This window comes from Rattus norvegicus, chromosome X (assembly GCF_021556685.1).
Source record: "Rattus norvegicus strain SHRSP/BbbUtx chromosome X, alternate assembly SHRSP_T2T, whole genome shotgun sequence".
NCBI lineage: Eukaryota > Metazoa > Chordata > Mammalia > Rodentia > Muridae > Rattus > Rattus norvegicus.
The window spans coordinates 22,724,665-22,741,781 of NC_141554.1; the positions used below are offsets into that span (position 1 = coordinate 22,724,665).

General features: G+C 42.9%; 1 long non-coding RNA gene and 1 pseudogene across 4 annotated transcripts in view; one reads left to right on the forward strand and one right to left on the reverse strand.

Annotated features, from left to right (window-relative positions):
- The window catches only part of LOC103694470 (uncharacterized), a 141,186-nt gene that overhangs the window by 40,351 nt on the left and 83,718 nt on the right, over positions 1 to 17,117 (reverse strand). The gene's annotated exons all lie outside the window — the stretch shown is intronic.
- Positions 9,556 to 11,939, forward strand: Nop2-ps2 (NOP2 nucleolar protein, pseudogene 2; annotated as a pseudogene).

Genomic DNA, 17,117 nt, shown 5'->3' on the forward strand with positions numbered 1-17,117 from the left:
CCTCCATTGTTGGTGGGATTGCAGACTGGTACAACCATTCTGGAAATCAGTCTGGAGGTTCCTCAGAAAATTGGACATTGAACTGCCTGAGGATCATATACCCAAAAGATGCCCCAACATATAAAAAAGACACGTGCTCCACTATGTTCATCGCAGCATTATTTATAATAGCCAGAAGCTGGAAAGAACCCAGATGCCCTTCAACAGAGGAATGGATACAGAAAATGTGGTACATCTACACAATGGAATATTACTCAGCTATCAAAAACAATGACTTTATGAAATTCGTAGGCAAATGGTTGGAAATGGAAAATATCATGCTGAGTGAGGTAACCCAATCACAGAAAAACACACATAGTATGCACTCATTGATAAGTGGCTATTAGCCCAAATGCTTGAATTACCCTCGATGCCTAGAACAAATGAAACTCAAGACGGATGATCAAAATGTGAATGCTTCACTCCTTCTTTAAAAGGGGAATAAGAATACCCTTGGCATGGAATAGAGAGACAAAGATTAAAACAGAGACAGAAGGAAAACCCATTCAGAGCCTGCCCCACATGTGGCCCATACATATACAGCCACCCAATTAGACAAGATGGATGAAGCAAAGAAGTGCAGGCCGACAGGAACCGGATGTAGATCGCTCCTGAGAGACACAGCCAGAATACAGCAAATACAGAGGCGAATGCCAGCAGCAAACCACTGAACTGAGAATAGGACCCCCGTTGAAGGAATCAGAGAAAGAACTGGAAGAGCCTGAAGGGGCTCGAGACCCCATATGTACAACAATGCCAAGCAACCAGAGCTTCCAGGGACTAAGCCACTACCTAAAGACTATACATGGACTGACCCTGGACTCTGACCTCATAGGCAGCAATGAATAGCCTAGTAAGAGCACCAGTGGAAGAGGAAGCCCTGGGTCCTGCTAAGATTGAACCCCCAGTGAACTAGATTGTTGGGGGGAGGGCGGCAATGGGGCGAGGATGGGGAGGGGAACACCCATAAAGAAGGGGAGGGGGAGGGATTAGGGGGATGTTTGCCCGGAAACCAGGAAAGGGAATAACACTCGAAATGTATATAAGAAATACTCAAGTTAATAAAAAAAAAAGAATCATATGACAAAAGACACTAAACATACATGTATATGTGTCTTAATAATGCCCATATTATTGTATTTTAAATTTATTTTAATTCTATATGAATCCACTTTAGTTTGATTTGATATGGGTAAGTCCACCTCTTCTCCTTCCTGGGTCCCCCTATCTCATATACCTTCCAATTTTTCTCTCAACTTTAGACACATACACACACACACACACACACACACACACACACACCCTACTGAGTCCAGTTCCTCGTCTACATATGAGGCTGTCTGGTGTAGCAGGATTATTGTATAGGGGGCCCACCTCTGAGTTACTTTTCTTTCCTGGAAGCCAGTGATGGTTTGTAGCTTATTAACTATAAGTAAAACCTTATAAAACATCTCTTGCTTAAGAATAGAATATTCCTTAAGGTGGAGTATTAACTGATAATATAGATTAATCTTCTACAGCTGTTGTGTAAGCAACTGTAGTTGTTGAGAGTTCCTGAGTGCTACTTCCTTTAATGTCCAGAAGACAGGACCAGCCATTCCTTCCTGTTGGCACCTGTGTTGGGAACAGAGCCTCAGCTCTGGATCCCAACCCATTCAGCCCACACCCCAGTTGCAGCGAGACTCTCCAAGTATTCTGAGACATCCAGTATCACAGGTGAGACCCCAACTTCACCCCAATACCCAGCTTAACTGGGTCCACCAGAACCTGGGACACAAATGCCCTGCCCACCAGAAACCTGTGCTCTAACCAGTTTGCACCTGTACCTGGAGCAGAGCCTCTGCTCTGCTCTGGATCCCAACCTACTCAGCCAACACCCCAGTAGCATGGTTCTGACTCTCCAGGATCACTGGACCACAGGTTCACAGGTATGACAGGCTCCAGTCAGAGACAGCAAGACCAACTAACACCAGAGATAACCAGATGGTAGAGGCAAGCACAGGAACCTAAGCAACAGAAACCAAGACTACTTTGCATCAACAGAGCCCAGTTCTCCTACCATAGCAAGTCCTGGATATCCCAACACACCAGAAAAGCAAGATTTGGACTCAAAAATCACATCTCATGATGATCATAGAGGACATCAAGAAGGACATAAATAAGCCCCTTAAAGAAATATAGGACAACACAGGTAAACAGATAGAAGCATAAAACATAAAGAGGAAACATTAAAAAATCCATTAAAGAATTACAGGAAAACACAATCAAACAGGTGAAGGAATTGAACAAAACTGTCCAGGTTCTAAAAGTGGAAATAGAAACAATAAAGAAAACACAAAGGGAGACAATCCTAGAGATAGAAAAGCTAGAAAAGAGATCAGGAGTCATAGACGCAAGCATAACCAACATAATACGAGAGAGAGAGAGAGAGAGAGAGAGAGAGAGAGAGAGAGAGAGAGAGAGAGAGAGAGAGAGAGAGAGAGAGAGAGAGAGAAGATACCATGGAAAATATTGACACAACAGTCAAAGAAAATGCAAAATGCAAAAAGCTCCTAACCCAAAACATACAGGAAATCCAGGACTCAATGAGAAGATCAAACCTAAGGATAATAGGTATAGAAGAGAGTGAAGACTCCCAACTTAAAGGACCAGTAAATATCTTCAACAAAATCATAGAAGAAAACTTCCCTAACTTAAAAAAAGAGATGCCCATACAAGAAGCATACATAACTCCAAATAGATTGGACCAGAAAAGAAATTCCTCCCATCACATAATAGTTTAAACACCAAATGCAGAAAACAAAGAAAGAATATTAAAAGCAGTAAGGGAAAAAGGTCAAGTAACATATAACAGCAGACCTATCATAATTACACCAGACCTCCCAACAGAGAATCTAAAAGCCAGAAAATCCTGGACAGATGTCATATCTGTTTCATCTACAGATTAATACTATCCAAAAAAGGACAAATTATGCAGAATAGTTGACTGATAAACTCTGCCAAGACAGGGTGATCAGCCCTTCAAAATCTGCATTTCAAGAGTCTGTCAGTTGATTTTGGGCCAGAAGGCTGAAGACTTGTGCTCACATGTTGCTAACGGGGGACTGTGCTAGTGGAGATTTGTCTCTACAACCTCTCAGTTCTAGAAGCCGTGTTAGGCTTCCTATGTGTATAGATATTTGGTAATTCAAAGATTTCTGACGGGGTTGAAGATGATTATAGTCTCATAGCCTATCAGACTGTTTAACTCTAAATATACATGTTTTATTGGATAGTTATCAGATAGTATACAAGCTAGCCAAGCTATAATATGGATATTAAGCCTTTCTTAAGCTGGAATAGATAACTGAATGTTCTGTTTAATGGATATAAAGATGGACTGGGTGTTGAGTATATCATATGCTTGATAAATTCAAGAATGGTAATAATTGTACTCAATTTATATATAAGTGAAAAGGCTTTTTAACTGGACAAAAAGGGGGAAATGTTGGGTTTGCCCGGGAGTTATCTGTATTTTGGTGCTAATTCCACTGCCCCAAGGACAGCTGCCTTGTCACCTCCTCAGGGATCAGGTGACTTCACCATAACCTTCTCCCCATTGAATTTGTAAAGTACAGGTGAGGGGCAGGTACAGGATAGGTGAAAGCCTGTCATTGGAGAAGAAAGAAGGATGGGTGGGAGAGAAGTTTGAAGGATGAGGAGGAGACTGGGACAGAGAGGAGAGAGAGAGAGAGAGAGAGAGAGAGAGAGAGAGAGAGAGAGAGAGAGAGAGAGAGAGAGAGAGAGAGAGAGAAGCCGTGGCCAGATAATGGAGGCTGACGTAAAGATTCTGCTCTGTGTATTTACAGGTTGTTATTAATGTTTTCAAGGGATGGATGGTACCGGGCTTTGTATGTTTAAGTGGGCAATTATATCTTATCAATTGGGTAAAAAAAAAAAAGGTCGCCCAACCAAAAACAAACAAACAAAAAAGCCCAGGATCACGTGGTTTTAGTGCAGAATTCTGTCAGACCTTCAAAGACCTGATATCAATACTTCCCAAACTATTCCACAAAATAGAAACAGAAGGAACACTACACAATTCTTTCTGTGAAACCATAGTTATACTGATAACTAAAGCACAAAATGCCCCAACCGAGAAAGAACTTCAGACCAATTTCCCTTATGAATATTGATGCAAAATGCTCAATAATATTCTTGCAAACCAAACCCAAGAACACACTAAAATGATCATTCATCATGATCAAGTAGGCTTCATCCCAGGGAAGCAGGGATGGTTCAATATACAAAACCACATCCATGTAATCCACTATATAAACAAACTCAAAGAAAAAAAAACCACGTAATTATCTCATTAGATGCTGAGAAAGCCTTTGACAAAATTCAACACCCCTTCATGTTAAAAGTATTGGAGAGATCAGGAACTCAATGTTCATACCTAAATATAATAAAAGCAATATACAGCAAACCAATAGCCAACACCAAACTAAATGGAGAGAAACTTGAGGCAATTCCAGTAGAATCAGGGACAAAACAAGGCTGCATACTGTCTCGCTACCTATTCAATATAGTACTTGAAGTCCTAGCTGCAGCAATTACACAAAGAGATCAAAGGGATACAAATTGGGAAGGAGGAAGTCAAGTTATGATATTTGCAGATGATATGGTAGTATTCATAAGCAATCCCCAAAAATCCTACAGCTGATAAACAACTTCAGCAAAATGGCTGGATAGAAAATTTGCTCGAACAAAGCATTAGTCTTCCTCTACTCAAGGGATAAATGGACTGAGAAAGAAATTAGGGAAACAACACTCTTCACAATGGTCACAAATAATATAAATTATCTTGACTCTAACCAAGCAAGTGAAATATCAAGAACTTCAAGACCCTGAAGAAAGAAATTGAAGTAGGTCTGAGAAGATGGAAGGATCTCCCATGCTCATGGATTGGCAGGAGTAATATAGTAAAAAAATGGCCATCTTAACAAAAGCAATCTACAGATTCAATGCAATACCCATCAATTTCTTCATAGAGTTAAAAAGAGCAATTCTCAAATTCATTTGGAATAACAAAAAACCCAGGATACCTAAAACTATCCTCAACAATAAAAGGACTTCTGGGGGAATCACTATCCCTGAACTCAAGCAGTATTACAGAGCAATAGTGATAAAAACTGCATGGTATTGGTACAGAGACAGACAGACAGACCAGTGGAATAGAATTGAAGACCCAGAAATGAACCCACATACCTATGGGCACTTGATTTTTGACAAAGGAGCCAAAACCATCCAATGGAAAAAAGATAGCATTTTCAGCAAATGGTGCTGGTTCAACTGGAGGTCAGCATGTAGAAGAATGCAGATCGATCCATGCTTATCACCATGTACAAAGCTTAAGTCCAAGTGGATCAATGACCTCCACATAAAACCAAATACACTCAAATTAACAGAGGAGAAAGTGGGGAAGTGTCTTGAATACATGGGCACAGGGAAATTTTCCTGAACAGAACACCAATGGTTTATGCTCTAAGATAAAAACAAATTGACAAATGGGACCTCATAACATTGAAAAGTTTCTGTAAGGCAAAAGACACTGTCATTAGGACAAAACAGCAACCAAAGACTTGGAAAAGATCTGTACCAACCCTATAACACATAGAGGGCTAATATTCAATATATACAAAGAACTCAAGAAGTTAGACTCCAGAGAATCAAATAACCCTATTAAAAATGGGGTACAGAGCTAAACAAAGAATTCTCAACTGAGGAATATCGAATGGCCAAGAGGCACCTAAAGAAATGTTCAACATCCTTAGTCATCAGGGAAATGCCAATCAAAACAACTCTGAGATTCCACCTCACACCAGTGAGAATGGCTAAGATCAAAAACTCAGGTGACAACAGATGCTGGCGAGGATGTGGAGAAAGAGGAATGAATACTCCTCCATTGTTGGTGGGATTTCAAGCTGGTACAACCACTCTGGAAATCAGTCTGGAGATTCCTCAGAAAATTGGAAATAGTTCGGCCTGAAGTTCCAGATATACCACTACTGGGCATATACCCAAAAAATGCTCCAACATATAACGAGGACACATTCTCCACTATGTTTATAGCTTCCTCGTTATAATAGCCAGAAGCTGGAAAAAACCCAGAAGTCCCTCAACAGAGATAACTTCATGAAATTCTTAGGCAAATGGATGGAACTAGAAAATATCATCCTGAGCGAGGTAACCCAATCACAAAAGAACACACATGGTATGTACTCACTGATAAGTGGATATTAGCCCAAAAGCCCACAATGCCCATGATACAACCCACAGAGCATATAGAGCTTAGATGGAAGGAAGACCAGGGTGTGGATGCTTAAATCGTGCTTTGAGCAGGGAATAGGATGATAGAGGGAGGTGTAGGGAGTGGGAGACCTTGGAGGGAGAGAGAAGGGGGTGATAATAAAGCGGGCAATATCAGGTACCAGGGGGGATAAGGAAATGTGGATAGCCACTGGAGGGTGACAGACACCAGGAATACAAGAGGCTTCCAGGACCCATAGGGGATGATTTTTAGCAGAGAAGTGGAGATAGATCACCTCAAGTAGATAGGCATGGTGTCCAGTAGAGGGATGGGACCTCCCACCCATCTCAAAGTTTCTAACCCAGAAACTATCCTGTCCAATGGAAGAACAGGGACAAAAAATGGAGCAGAGACTGAAGGAAAGACCATCTGGGCACTGTCCCTGCAGACACCAAACCAGACACTGTTGCCATTGCCAGGAGGCACTTGCTGACAGGAACCTGGTGTGGCTGCTCCTTGGGAGGTTCAGCCCACATCTGACCAATGCAGATGTGGATATTTAGAGCCAACCATCAGAATGAGCTCAGGGACCCTGGCGGGAGAAGCTGGCAGAAGAACTGGGGGAGCTGAGGGAAATTGCAACCCCATAGGAAGAACAACATCAGCTAGCCCGACCACACAGTGCTCCCAGGGGTTAGACCACCAACCAAGGAGTGTACAGGGAGGGGTCCATGGATCCAGATACATATGTAGCAGAGGATGGCCTTGTCTGACATCAGTGACAAGACCCTTGGTGTCTTGTGTGGTTTGATGCCACAACTAGGGAGATGCTGGAGGGGTGGGGCAGGAGACCATGGGTGGGTGGGTAGGGGAGCACCCTCATAGAAGCCAAGGGAATGGAGAAGAGGGAGGTAGTGGGATGGGGGCTTGTGGAGGGTAATGGGAGGAGGGAAATATCATTTGAGAGGTAAATGAATGGAATGATTAATTTAAAAAATACCAAAATAAACCAACAAAAAAGAATGTTGTTGAGCATAAAAAATGTTCAGAAGACAGTTTTACATTGTTCCTTGAGCCTGGGGGAAGAGGGCATGATAGAAAGGTCCCATATGAGTAGGAGATTTCCACAGCCACTTATTCCCTATATTTTGATGATCTGATGAGGAGAGTAAGCTAGACTGATCTATGTATATTAGGATAAGTATTTAGAAATCAATTAGAAAGTATATCAGTTTAGCAAAGTTATAATAGTATGTTCTCCACTAAGGTCTATGACCTTTCTATGAGTTCTTGGGCAGATTTACTCACATCAGACATGAGTTCCTACCTATTGGAGGAGGAGGCCTTAAGTCCAATCAGATGGCTCCTGTTTCTCCCCAAGATATTTGTGCTAGTATTGAATCATTGAGCATAACTTGCTAGGTGATTTTCACAGGGTTCATAGCAAGGCAAGACTGCACATTTTCTCTCTTCGAAGCCTTCCTAGCTACTGCAGTATTATGGAAGCTGGTCATTTAGGAAGGAGGCTTCCAGTTCAGTACCAGCTTGATTTCTCCCAGTCCTGTGACCAGATAGTGTGGAATCTTCAGCAATGGAGTCTTACCCTTAAATTCTGACCCTATATTTTGGGACCTATGTGACCAACAACTCCAATGGAGGTGTCCCAATCCCTGGGACTGGTCTTTTTCTTTAAGAATTTTCTAGAATTTCTAGAAGGAACATTATCTACTCCCCCATGTAGAGCAATTCCAATTAGACTATTTTTAATATACATCTATTAGGAAGTTTATAAAGTTCTAGGCTTACTCAGAAAAACTTTGACTCAAAATGTGTCCTGCCTAAAAGATGCCCATGGATAAAGGTGGAGCAGAGACTGAAGGAACAGTCAACCAATGACTGCCCCAGCTTGAGACCCACCCCATCGGAGAGAGCCAACCACTGACACTATTATTGATACTCTGCTATACTTTAAGACAGGAATCTAGCATAACTACCTTCTGAGAGGCTTCATCCAGCAGTTGGTGGAAATACATGCAGGGACCCACAGCCAAATATTAGGAGGAGCTCTGGGAGTCTTGAGGAAGGGACAGGGGAAGGATTGAGCCTTTTCAAGCATTCTCAGTGTTATTTATCCCTACTTCCGCTCCCTCTTTGTTAAAAGTACACACTGTAAAGAGAAAGTTAAGTAAGTTCACACAGAGTGAATAAACCTGTGCATTACAGCATGCCTATATTCTAACATAACAACAACAATAATAAGTAATAGGACTAAATAATACAATAAAATAATTTTTAAAAGAAAACACTGGGCTAGAGGGATGGCTCAGAGGTTAAGAGTACTGAGTGCTCTTCCAGAGCGCATCAGTTCAGTTCCCAGCACCCAAATGATGACTTAAAACTGTCTGTAACTCCAATTACAGGGAATCTGAAGTCTTCTTATGACCTTTAAGCACCAGACATGCCTGTGGTACACAGACATACATACAGGCAAAACAACCATACACAGAAAATAAAAATAAATAAATCTTTTTTAAAAATTTAAAGAGTAAAATAAATATAAAAAATAAACATATTTAAAAAGAACTAAAACCTTTTAACCTTTATTTAGCTGGTGTGTGTGTGCATGCGGGAGTGTGCCCATGCCTGTGCACACACATATGTGTAAAAGTGACAGTATACTTGTAGAGGTCAGAGTACAACTTATAGGAATTGGTTCTCAACATGTGGTTCGTGGAGATGGATCCTAGCCCATCAGACTTTGGGGCAAGTTTCCCTATCCACTGGGCAATATTGGCAGCTAAAAATGAAATTATAAAACTGAAAAATTAATAATAATTGAAATTAAGTAAAAACTTGGTAGAATGATCATGATAGAAGACAGAGCTTGCATAAAATGAAAAGAAATTGCCCAATCTTAAAATAGAGATAAAACAGGTATAAAGGGTTTCCTAGGGGTTTACAGGAGATAACATGTCTCTTCTAAGTTCCAGAAAGAGAGGAGAAAAAGGTAAAACAATATTTGAGAGAGCCATTAATTGAAATATCTCAAATTTATGCAAGGCATATATGTAATCAAGAAGTGGAATGATATTTTGATAGATAAATCAAAAGAAATGCATGCTAAGATCATCATAAGCTTCTGAAATGAAAAAAATATAAATCTTTTAGTAAGAAAAATGAAGATATGGGCTGCCTCTGAACTCTTCCCCAAGCGCACGTGGAGAGGGCCTTGGCTGGAGGCACTGGGTCTGCCGGAACCAGTCCTAGGCAAGCCGAGCCTTCAGTTATCATGGGGCGCAAGTTGGATCCTATGAAGAAGAAGCGTGGGCCCGGCCGAAAGGCTCGAAAGCAGAAGGGTGCAGAGACCGAACTGATCAGATTTTTGCCTGCAGCTGGCGATGAGAATTTCAAGAGCTGTCCAGTCGTGTTCAGAAGGGGGCGGCCAAGAGGAGGTCAGGGTCTGTTGAAGTCCCTAAGCCAAATAAGTCTCCTGGGATCAAAACATTGCCTGGAGAGTTACCCAAAGGAGCAGTCTAGGTTCGAGGTAAGAAGCGCCCAGCACCAATTCAAAACAGTGATGGGGACAAAGAGGAAGACTCTGAGGAAGAAGGTGTGGTGACCCAGGGGGAACTTTAGGGCTTTGAGGGCAGTAGTGAAGATATGGTGGACGACTATGGAGCTGACTTGGAGGATGAGGAGGAAAAGTTGTTGCCTATTGAAAGAGCTGCTCTGAAGCAGAAGGCCTGGGACCCCACAGATGGGGCCCAGTGGAGTGAGGAGGACACTGATGAAAATGAAGATGAAGGTGTTACCCCTGAGTCCCACCCCAGAAAGACTGACAAAGCAGAGGGGGATTTGCAGATTAATGTGGAAGACGAGGAAGCTTTTGTGCTGCTTCCTGCTGGAGAGATAGACCAGGATGCCCAGGCTCCAGACCTGCAGCGAGTTCACAAGCGCATCCAGGATACAGTAGGAGTGCTTCGGGATTTTGGGGCTCAGCGAGAAGAAGGCCAGTCTCGAACTGAGTATCTGAGTCGGCTTCAGAAGGATCTGGCCACCTATTATTCTTATGGAGACTTCCTGTTGAGCAAGCTCATGGAGCTGTTCCCGCTGTCTGAGTTGATAAGAGTTCTTCGAAGCTAATGAGGTGCCCTGACCAATCACCCTTCGGACCAACACCTTGAAAACCCATCGCCAAGACCTTGCTCAGGCTCTGATCAATCGTGGGGTTAATCTGGATCCATTGGGAAAGTGGTCAAAGTCTGGACTTGTGGTATATGATACTTCAGTGCCTATTGGTGCTACTCCTGAGTACCTAGCTGGACACTATATGCTGCAGGGAGCTTCGAGTATGCTGCCTGTCATGGCCTTGGCACCTCAGGAGCATGAGCGGATCTTGGACATGTGTTGTGCTCCTGGAGGGAAGACCAGCTACATAGCTCAGCTGATGAAGAACACGGGTGTGATCCTTGCCAATGACGCCAATGCAGAGTGGCTCAAGAGTGTCGTGGGCAACCTGCACCGTTTGGGAGTCACCAACACCATTATCAGCCACTATGATGGGCGCCAGTTCCCCAAGGTGGTGGGGGGCTTTGATCGAGTGCTTCTGGAGTGCTCCTTGTAGTGGCACAGGAGTCGTCTCCAAAGACCCTGCTGTGAAGACGAACAAGGATGAGGACATCCAGCGCTGTGCCCTCCTTCAGAAGGAATTGCTGCTCAGTGCTATAGACTCAGTCAACTCTGCCTCCAAGGCCGGAGGCTACGTGGTTCCATTACGGTGGAAGAGAACGAGTGGGTGGTGGACTATGCCTTGAAGAAGAGGAATGTGCGGCTGGTGCCCACCGGCCTGGACTTCGGGCAGGTAGGTTTTACCCGCTTCTGAGAAAGGTGCTTTCACCCCACTCTGTGGGTCACCCAACGCTTCTACCCTCACACTCACAATATGGATGGTTTCTTTATAGCCAAGTTCAAGAAGTTTTCCAATTCTATTCCCCAGCCCCACTCAGGAAACTCGGCAGCAGCTACTCCTACAGAACCTGACCTGAAGGGTCAGGTCACCCCAAAGTCTGAGAAGAGTAGTCAGCCCACCAAGAAAGCCCACAGTGCTGCAAAGGCAAAGCAGCAACATTCCAAGAAGCCCTTCCAGAAGATGAATGGCATTTCCAAAGGGCCAGGCTTGCCCACTGAACCTTCTGTCCCAAATGTCCAAGTGTCTGCCAGGCTTCCGGAAAGCAGTCTGTCTGATGGGAAAGCCAAAGTGAAACAGAAGAGGGCTGGAAAGCTGAAGCAGCAGGGAACCAAGCAGAGTGCCCCTCCTCCCAAGGTCGGGGACCTGGGGACACCTGCTATGCAGACTCCCTCTGAAATCAGTGCCACCCCAAGGCCTAAGTCCCCTAGGAAAGCCAAAAATAGAGAGAAAGTAAAGCCACAGTTATCAGAGCAGCCTGCTAAGGGAGCTGCTTCCTTGAAAGAAGATGCTGCCCCAAGGGACCCTCTGTTCCCACCGCGGCTCACCACAGTTCCACCAGGCCCCCACCAGCAAAGAGGAGGAAATCTATGACCAAGGGCAGCAGCCAGCCACTGTTGTCTTAAATGGACTTGGAAACTCACTGACATCATCTCTGGGTTGGGACTGTTAGAGCCTGTTGCAAGGATGGCCTCCCCTGTGCATACATATGAAATTTAATATACATATTACCACCCCTAAAATAAAGAAAAATGAAAATATGATTATATGCCATTATTCATCATGCATGTGTATAAAATACTGTACCAAACTGAATGGTAATGTGCTTTCATTGGAAAATATTTACTCTCAAAGGATGTACCACACATTTTTAAGTGCTAAAATAAATAAGTTCTTAACTATTAATTTCATGTCTGCTTAAATAGATTTCTGAAGGACAAGACACTTACAGATGCAAACAAACTAAACAGAGCTGAAAACATTTACTGGAGTATGATTAACCCTCACAATCTACTACAGAGGGCTAGAGAGACCGCTCGGCAGTTACTAGCATATACTGCTCTTCTAGAGGACTGGAGCTCAGATCGCAGCACCCAGGTCAGGTAGTTCCCAGTAACCTTTAACTCCAATTCCAGGGGATCTGACACCCTCTTCTAGACCTCACGAACTGTACTCACATGTGCTCATGCACACAGAAATAGACACATAAATGACAATGACATGCCGATCTTTAAAAATTCTACTATGGAAACATTTTCAGAAAGATAGGAAGACAGATCATTAAAGGAAAGAAAAATAGGAAGAGTGCAAATGCAAATTTCTTCTTCCACTTGACAGTTTTGTTCATATTATGATGGAAGGTGTTACCTGTCATCTGGTAGGGCCCCCTTTTTTTTTTTAAACTGGGATGGCAATCATTGGCAGAAGAAGAAGAGCAGGTCTCTGGCAGAGTTTATATTCCTTGCCACCTGTCAAGGCAAAGCAGATAGAGCTGACAGACAAGAGCAGCCACAAATGGTTTATCCTAGTGTTCCAGCTCTTCTGTGTCCTTAAGATTCTAGGACCCTAACTCTACAAGTGCTCCAGCTCCTGTGTGGTCTAGGAACTCTGGATTCTTCAGCTCCTGGCAGTGAATAGCACTGAGGCTTCCGAGCCTATGTTTCAGGATTCCTTAGCTCGTCATAGTGGCCAGTGTTAACTGAGATCCTTTGCACCTACTTTTTTAGGTAAGACAACTCTTTGGAACACATTCGGTGCTCGGGACCTGTAGATTTTCTTCCTTGGCTATTTAAAGTCTTCTGTTCTGAATCTCTAGTTCTCTGCTCACTCCCTAGTTCTTCTTGTTCATGTCACGGTGTTTCTTCTGTGGCTCTCAATGTTATGTCCATTTCTTCATGTTACCAAGTGTACTAATGATAAATATCAAAAATAGCCAACAAAATGCCACTTATAAAAGCTGTCTTCCTAGTCTAACATTGCAAACTAGGGGAGGCAGTACAGGAGGGTGTCTCCTGGCTGGCTCACTGAGTGAGCTGAACAACCTGCTTCTGTAGTTGTAAAAGGAGTGTTTACACCAATCTCAGCAGCCTTTCATGCCAACAAAGGATTACATTTCCATCAAGCATCCATTGTCTCTTTTGCACCAGTTTACAACAGTCCATATGCCTCCGTTTAGTCTGAAGTAAAAGGTTCCTGGCAAAGTCCTCAAAAGCTACTTGAAACACTTGCTGGCCAGGCCACAATCAAGCCTGCTCAAAACTGGCAGCGCTATTATAAGGGTGGTTCAGTTGGCTGCTTGATAGTGCTTTTTTTTTTTTTTTGCACAGAGCAACTGGAACAGCAAGGCAGAGCTTCCATGAGCTGTGAATTCAGGAATCAAATCAGCCCATCTCTCATCATTTTTGCTTATTTACAGTGGAAAAACCCATCAGAAGGACTCTTAAGAATACGAACACATTATATTTATTTTAACCTTGTTTAATACTTCTCATAACCTGTACAGAGGCCCACAGGCTTGTCCCTCTCATGTGTCTTAGAAATCCATATCTCAATGCTCAGGCCAAAGGTTCTTTGAAATGGGTGAGATAAAAGGGCATAAGCAGAAGTGAGATTTACACGTTTCACTTAACATGGTCAGACACCTGTACAACTTGACTGGGGAAACTCATGGATGCATCATGGCAGAAGACATCATGTAGTACAATCCAACCACTGCCAAGAGGGAAACAGTGAAAGCCGTTCAAAATTATCAATGTTGAGGTAAGTAAGAAATCCCAGAAGAATGAGGTAAAGCAAGGGAACAGAAGCGATAGAATGGCGAGGACGTGGAGAAAGAGGAACACTCCTCCATTGTTGGTGGGATTGCAGACTGGTAAAACCATTCTGGAAATCAGTCTGGAGGTTCCTCAGAAAATTGGACATTGAACTGCCTGAGGATCCAGCTATACCTCTCTTGGGCATATACCCAAAAGATGCCTCAACATATAAAAGAGACACGTGCTCCACTATGTTCATCGCAGCCTTATTTATAATAGCCAGAAGCTGGAAAGAACCCAGATGCCCTTCAACAGAGGAATGGATACAGAAAATGTGGTACATCTACACAATGGAATATTACTCAGCTATCAAAAACAATGAGTTTATGAAATTCGTAGGCAAATGGTTGGAACTGGAAAATATCATCCTGAGTGAGCTAACCCAATCACAGAAAGACATACATGGTATGCACTCATTGATAAGTGGCTATTAGCCCAAATGCTTGAATTACCCTAGATCCCTAGAACAAACGAAACTCAAGATGGATGATCAAAATGTGAATGCTTCACTCCTTCTTTAAATGAGGAAAAAGAATACCCTTGGCAGGGAAGGGAGAGGCAAAGATTAAAACAGAGACTGAAGGAACACCCATTCAGAGCCTGCCCCACATGTGGCCCATACATATACAGCCACCCAATTAGACAAGATGGATGAAGCAAAGAAGTGCAGACTGACAGGAGCCGGATGTAGATCGCTCCTGAGAGACACAGCCAGAATACAGCAAATACAGAGGCGAATGCCAGCAGCAAACCACTGAACTGAGAATAGGTCCCCCGTTGAAGGAATCAGAGAAAGAACTGGAAGAGCTTGAAGGGGCTCGAGACCCCAAAAGTACAACAATGCCAAGCAACCAGAGCTTCCAGGGACTAAGCCACTACCTAAAGACTATATATACATGGACTGACCCTGGACTCTGACCCCATAGGTAGCAATGAATATCCTAGTAAGAGCACCAGTGGAATGGGAAGCCCTGGGTCCTGCTAAGACTGAACCCCCAGTGAACTAGTCTATGGGGGGAGGGCGGCAATGGGGGGAGGGTTGGGAGGGGAACACCCATAAGGAAGGGGAGGGGGGAGGGGGATGTTTGCCCGGAAACTGGGAAAGGGAATAACACTCGAAATGTATATAAGAAATACTCAAGTTAATAAAAAAAAAAAAAAAGAATGACAGACTTTGCTAATCTTGCTTTGGAAAACCCATCCATCACAGGTAAAGCATCGGTTCTATTGGTGCACATTATTTTCTTATCACCACAACCAATAGGAAATCACTAAATATTCTCTCTCTCTCTCTCTCTCTCTCTCTCTCTCTCTCTCTCTCTCTCTCCCCTTCCCTTTCGTTTTGTTCATGAACTTTATTTTTCCTCCATTAACTTTTTATTTATTCACTTTTTATACCAATCTCAGCTCCTCCTAGTCCAGCCCTTACAAATCCCCTACTAGGGTACTACTCGACCCTGGAACATCTAGTCCCAGCAAACTAAGCACATTCTCTCATTGAGGCCAGATGAGGCTTTGCAGCAATGGAAAGGGATCCAAAGGCCCACCACAGAGTCAGAGACTGCATCTGCTCCAATTGTTGGAAGGCCCACAAGAAGCACAAGCTGCGCATCTGTTACAAATGTGGGGGGGGGGTTACAGCTTCTGTGTGTTCTTTGGTTGGTGGTAAAGTTTCTGTGAGGCCCCAAGGGCCCAGGTTACTTGACTCTGTAGGTCTTCTTGTGGTGCCCTTCACCCCTCCAGATCCTTCAGTCCTTCTCCCTACTCTTCCTCAAGACTCCCCTAGGGGAATCTCAGTAATTCTTAATACAGTATTGCTAATTTGTTTCTACACAAGTCACTTCATTGGGTAGAAGTCAGTTGTTTTTCTGTGTATTTTAAAAGAACGACCTTTTGGTAGTCTGATATTTTATTGTTGTTGTATGAATCTTTATTCCACCTTTCCCCCTTCTTTAGGGGTAAATTGCTCTATGGTTGATTTATCTGGTCACTGATACTTGAAATTCATGTTATCACTTTTAACTACTACTTTAGCAGTGTGCCTCAAACAATGATAAAGTTTTCATTCCACTAAGATTATTTTAAGTGAGCTGTACGTTTTAAAGAAAATAACCTGCAAAGGGCAAGTGGGCAAAAAGCAAATGCGACCTTCTTCCATGGCCTTTGATGGGGACTACAAGCAGAATGTGTGTCCCAGGTTGAGGGTGGGTCTCCTGAGTTCAAATATTCCAGAATTAGGGTGGATCTTCTCTCCTCAAATGAGCCAATCAAGAAAATCCCCCATCAACTTCTCCAGCTGGTTAAATTACACTTGATTCCATAGGTAGTAGTCAAGTTGATAACTAAAATTGTCCATAACAAAAAGACAGAGTTAAAACTATTTTTATTCAAAGAAAATAGAATTTTCTAGTGTAGTTACAAAAGAAAAAAATAAAAAGAAAAGAAAATGGAAGTAAATGCTTCAGTTTTCTGAACACCATGAACCAGATTAACTATATTAAAAAAAGAGAATGATTTTAAATTTAAAACACCATGAAAGAGCTTCAGCTAAAAAATTACTAAATTATGAAAGGGGATCTCTTTTTTAAAAGATTTATTTTTATTTATTTTTTATTTCATGTATGTTTCATGCAGCTGTCTTCAGACACACCAGAAAAGGGCATTGTATTCCATTACAGATGGTTGTGAGATACCATGTGGTTGCTGGGATTTGAACTCAGGACCTCTGGAATAGCAGTCAGTGCTCTTAGCTGTTGAGCCATCTCTCCAGCCTGGATCTACTTTTTAAAACTGTAAATCAGGATGTTTCAATGTCCAGGTGAAAACAATGTTGGAGTGGAGAAACCTGGGAACACAACCTTAAGAGATTGGCCAAGCAGACCCGAGCAGTGACGGAGTAAGGAGACTTCATGTGCACTGGGAAGAAAGGAAGGCAGAGCTTTACACTGCCGAGCTGCATGGTGGACAACACCCACCGTGCCACAGACATAGAGCGGGAGGAACA